The sequence below is a fragment of the Octopus bimaculoides genome, chromosome 24, assembly GCF_046866305.1.
Source record: "Octopus bimaculoides isolate indiv1 chromosome 24, ASM4686630v1, whole genome shotgun sequence".
In the NCBI taxonomy this organism is placed as follows: Eukaryota; Metazoa; Mollusca; class Cephalopoda; order Octopoda; family Octopodidae; genus Octopus; species Octopus bimaculoides.
Window position 1 is genome coordinate 22,467,880 of NC_142951.1, and position 5,781 is coordinate 22,473,660.

The following is a 5,781-nucleotide window of genomic DNA, read 5'->3' on the forward strand; positions in this document are numbered from 1 at the left end:
CCGACAACTATGAAATATCAATGAATTAAAATTTGAATTAGGGAAGAAGTGAGGTAGAGAATGATACGAAAATAGAAACATTAGGAGTGGGACGAATATGAAATTAATTTGATCTTTTTGCAAGTATGGTGACAATCGCAAATAACACGATTAAAAAGAAGAAAACGGGAAGAGAAGAAAATTCGAAAATAAATCCAAGAAAGAAAAATGTATTTTATATTGTTTAGTATTCATTGCTAAAACAGTGAAATATAAATAGAATGAAACAAATTGGATTTCTTTAACTTAAATGGTTTCTAAGATACGAGAGTTGGCACTAAATCAATCCATCAGTCGAGCAAGTGAACAGAAGAAAACAAGATAAGTTTATATATATGGCATGAAGAGAGGGGAAGGGAGTTTGGGAGAGAGAGAGAGAGAGAGAGAGAGAGAGAGAGAGAGAGAGAGAGAGAGAGAGAGAAGAGTGATGACTAAGGTTGTTGTTGATGCGTAGACACGTCAGTTCTGATCCAGTAGACTTTAGGCTTAAAGTCATTCCAAATATTCTCAGCCTCTCGTTTTTTTTTTTATATATTTTATCTTTCATTTGTTTCAGTCATTAGACTGCGGCCATGATGTCGCAGCGTCTTGAAGGTTATTTATTTCTTTTTTTTTTCTCATGTCGAATAGATCGACAATCTTTCTACTTTCATTTACAAGAGCGAAAATTGTTGACCGAGTCTTCACGAGCCTTTCAATGACAGCAGCTAAAGCAGCATATATTTTTTGCCTGCTGTTGCTACTCATGAATGAGGAATAGAATCGAACGCCTTTCCACAACCAAGTTTTCAGCAGAACTTTACTTCGGACAACACATATTTATTTACCCCATTTTTCCCACCTTCCTGCTCATCAGTGACTCTATCGTCAGACACGCAACGGAAGTGGTCCAGGCAGCATGTGTACAGCTTGAACATTAGCAGTATTTCGTCTGCCGTTACGTTGAGTTCAAATTCCGCCGAGGTCGATTTTGCCTCTCATCCTTTCGGGGTTGATAAATTAAGTGTCAGTGAAACACTGGGATCGATGTAATCGACTAGTCCCTTCCCACCAAATTTCAGGCCTTGTGCCTTTAGTAGAAAAGATTATGTTAAAGCAGGCTATGGGTTTATAGTTTACTGTCGAGATAGGAATTTCATTTTTGCCAACATTTGCTCCTGCTTTGAAAAGCCAGTTAATTTTTTCATGTCAGTTTGGCCTTCCATATTTCTTTGAAATATAAATGGCTGTTATATGTATATATGAAAAAAAAAACAGTCAATATCTTGTATCAGTAGCCAACTAAGAGGTCTCTTCCTGGAGGTTTTTCTTGACTTAGCTCTCCTGCAACATTCATGAAAGTTTCAGAGTCGATCAAATAAGTTTTATTGCCGATGTTGACACAGGATTCTTGCTTTATCATTTCAGATCTTAACGACCAGAATGATTCCCTCCCGGGAAGACGTAGGTTTTTGTAAGTTATTTTCAAAGCTCATCTCCAGTACACGACTTTTGGACTAGAGGTAAACTTCTGGTTTATATTGGCTCTTTGCAAGACTAGTTTCCGAAAGCGGAATTTTTCACTTTGTAAGCCTTGAGTTCATGCTTCATTATACGTATGTATGTATGTATGTATGTATGTATGCATGCATGTATGTATGTATGTTTGTATGTATGTATGTATGTTTCTTCTATTTTTTTAATCATTATAAGTCTTCCACCGAGGAGGGAGCCAGTTTCCAACAAAGATACAAGTCTCCATCTTTGGGGTGTAGTTAACACAGACAAATTCACATTTGGAACTTGAGAAAAGTCTTGCATATTTTTACTGTTCCACTCACAGATTGGACTTGTAATGTTCGAATTAGTCGGTCGATTTCTCTTTCTGAAAATCCCAGTTTATCCAGATTTTCCTTTAAGCATTTACTAACAAAACCTGGTGCTCCAATTATTATTGGTATGTATGTATGTATGTATGTATGTATGTATGTATGTATGTATGTATGTATGTACGTACGTACGTATGTATGTATGAATGTTTGTATGAATATGTACGTGTGCATGTATGAATTTATGTAATATATGTGTATGTGTACATTATGGATCTAATGTATTTATGCGTGTATGCATGAATGTAACGTATTATAATGTAATGTTATGTATGTGTGTTTATGTATGTGTTTGTGTTTATGTGTGTGCTTGTGCATGTTTGCCTATTTATCTGTCTGCCTGTTTCTCTCTCTGTCTGTCTGTCAGTCTCTTTCTCTCTCTCTCTCTCTCTCTATCTGTCAACCTATCTATCATTCTCTCTCCCTCTCGATCCGTCTGTTTGTCTGTCTTTCAGCCTATCTGTCTGCCTGCCTCTGTTTCTCTCTTTCCCTCTCTTTCTCCATCGATTCTCCCACTTTCTCTCTCTCTCTCTCTCTCTCTCTCTCTCTCCCTCTCTCTCTCTCTCTCTCTCTCTCTCCCTCTCTCTCTCTCTCTCTCTCTCTCCCTCTCTCTCTCTCTCTCTCTCTCTCTCTCTCTCTCTCTCTCTCCCTCTCGATTCCTCCTTCTCTCTCTATCTGTCTGTCTGTCCGTCTTTTTCCAGAGTATCTACTTAAATTAGCACAGTATTTTTTTGTCATTTTCTCAATGAGTTGTCGGTCCAATTCACACATGTTTCACTGGAGTCTTTGCTCAGAGATTAAGTGAACGACGGTTTCGAAATCCGGTTCATTAGTTCAACTGGTTTTTAAACAATCACTCAATGAGTATATAAGTAGAAGTACAGGTGGTGGTAGTGGCGGCGGCGTTGGTGGTAGTGGTAGAAGTCGTGGTGGTGGTGGTGGTGGTGGTGGTGGTGCTGCTGCTGCTGCTGGTGATGTAATATGCAAAATATGTTGTGATATGGTGGTAGTACAGTACTGGTGTGTATCTGGTTACGCTGGTTATGGAAGTGGTGGCTGCTGACTTGAGATTTCTAGTGGTTCTACTTGGTATGCTAGTTTTAATTCACACACACACACACACACACACACACACACACACACACACACACACACACACACACACACACACACACATTTATATATTAATTATATCTGCCTCGTGTGCTTCAGCACATCATGTATGCATGCATGCATGTAAGTACGTATGTATATATGCATGTTTATATGTATGTATGTATGTATGTATGTATGTATGTATGTATGTATACGTGTATATGTGAGCGTGTGTCTATGTATGTATAAACGCTTGTATTTACATATGTAAGTATGTATATATGCATGTGTGTATCTTTCCATACATTCATCTATCTATCTATCTATCCATCTATTCAACTGTCCGTCTGTCTGCCTGTCAGTCTGCCCGGTTGTCTGTCTGTCTGCATATCTATCTATCTATCTATCTATCTATCTATCTATCTATCTAGGAAGTTGAGAGTAGAAAGGGAAGTCTTGTCTAGTGAATGCTTCAAAAAAAGATGGGTGAATGTAGCAAGGATGGCACGTGTGAACGACGGAGCCATCTTGAGCATAACCCTATGAACAAGAAAAAAATAAAACAAAAAGGCAAAAGAGAGTCACTTACTGTTATAGTTTCTTCAATGAGAATATTGACCAAGGTTACCGTGGTCTTTTCCGTGGGCTTTTCCTTCCACGGCTAAACCTAAACTGTCCTCCCCTCTTTTTACACGAGAACATTACTGTGTGATACACGATCCCTATTGATCGGCCTTTCCTTTTCTTTTTTTTCGATCCCTTTTGATCGAACTGCCCCTTTTTCCCTTCCTACGATCCCTTTTGATCGACACCACCAATTTTTTTTTTTTTTTTTTTTTTTTTTTTTTTTTTCCTTCCTTCCCCCTCCCAAAAAGAAAAGCTCTACATTGTATTTGTCCCATCTTCGTTGAGCCCTGTGTGGCTAATAAAAGAAATGTATCTATCTATCTATCTATCTATCTATATGTCTGTCTGTCTGTCTGTCTGTCTATTTGTCTATCTATCTATCTATCTATCTATCTATCTATCTATCTATCTATCTATCTATTCATCCGTCCGTATGTCTGTCTGTGTGTCTGCATCTCCCCCCTCTCTCTCTCTCTCTCTAATCTATCTATCTATCTATCTATCTATCTATCTATCTATCTATCTATCTATCTATCTATCTGTCTATCTATCTATCTATCTATCTATCTATCTATCTATCTGTCTATCTATCTATCTATCTATCTATCAATATAATTGCCTTTTTCCCAGGTTAGTGTTTTTGTTTGTTTGTTTATCATTTCTTTTAAAAGATTTCTGCAGCAGTTCTTGTTTTTTCCGTTATGCATTTCCCACAGCTCATTACAAGATGGATGATGGAGTGGTACAGCTGATAGGCAGGTCTCTGCTTTCTTGTCGGTCATTGGTTTCTTTGATTACGCTTCTGACTAGTATTCCAATGATCCTCGGAGTTGAAACCGGTTGTATAATTTAGTGTTTTGGGGAACAATAATCTATGGAATTTGCTGTTATTGCTACTGCAAATAACACTCTTCTCGTTTTACGCTTTTCAAGATACTCGGAGTAATCCCATACATGTCTTTGTACTGTCAAAAGTCAATTGTAGTTTCTTCCCTACACCGTTATTCATATTGCATTATTGCAGCGTCCTCGACATGACAAAGCTCTGGAATGAATGACCTTACGAAGGCCATAAAGATGATAAGCCCCTGCTGCGCCTTCCAGAATGAATTTTCTCAATCCACCTCTACGTTGACTACCCACCCATTCTGCAAGGACAAGGAAACAGGAATCAATGTCTTAACTGAGTTCCCTGACCGTCATCCAGGTATTTCTCTGCTCATGTGCCGCGGCTCAATTAGATGAGCGGACATGTGCCTCATTATTGACCTGTTGTTAGGGTGAATTCTCGGTCCCCAAACAACGTAGGCAGCCAACGTAAGCCCTGCCACGTTCAGTGGACAGAATGTCTCCCGATATAACGTAGATCACTTTCATGTTGCTGTTTTGAGGGCAACTGAAAGCTCTTACCTTTTTTAAATATACACACGCGCCTGCGCCTGCACACAAGCATGCTTTCAACTAAAAAGGTCGTCTCATGTGACATGATCTTTCCCGAACGGCTCTTTTTTCAAAGAAATTACTCATGTCAAAGGCCTTCATTTGTCACACAGGCAAATATGATCTGTCAATAAAGTCATTGTTTTCAAAACGTCCGCTTGATAAATTGTTGTTATTGCTGTTTTTTATTTGTTGCGGTTTTTTTTATTGTTGCATTGTTCAAAATGTTGATATTGTTTTGTATTAAGGCAGCGAGCTGACAAAATCGTTAACATGCTGGACAAGAATGCTTAGCAGCATTTCGTACGTCCGAACGTTTCGAGTTCAAATACCGCCGAGGTCAACGTCGCCTTTCATCGCTTTAGGGGTCGATGAAATTAGTAACAGCTGAGCACTGGGATCAATGTAATCAACTTGCTCCCTACCCCGAAATTGTTGGTTTTGAGCCGAAAATTTTATGGCGGCGAGCTAGCAGAATCATTAACGCACCGGACTTTACGTCTTTACGTTCCGAGTTCAAATTCCGCCGAGGTCGGCTTTGCCTTTCATTCTTTCGAAGTCGACAAAATAAGTACCAGTTGAACACTGGGATCAATGCAATCGACTTAACTGCTCCCCTGAACTTGTTGGCCTTGTGCCAAAATTTGAAACCAATATTGTTTTCCATTAAAATGTATTTCTTTTCTCAGTAGCCGAAATAAAGTTTATATGT

At 38.8% G+C, this 5,781-nt stretch overlaps 1 long non-coding RNA gene across 1 annotated transcript in view; it reads left to right on the plus strand.

Moving 5' to 3' along the window:
- LOC128250811 (uncharacterized) overlaps positions 1–5,218 on the plus strand; it is a 6,346-nt gene extending 1,128 nt beyond the window's left edge. Inside the window, exons 2-3 of the long non-coding RNA XR_016238230.1 lie at positions 1,447–1,541; positions 4,654–5,218. This is a non-coding gene — a long non-coding RNA (uncharacterized LOC128250811). The remainder of the gene's footprint in view (positions 1–1,446; positions 1,542–4,653) is intronic.
- Positions 5,219–5,781: the final 563 nt, after the last annotated feature.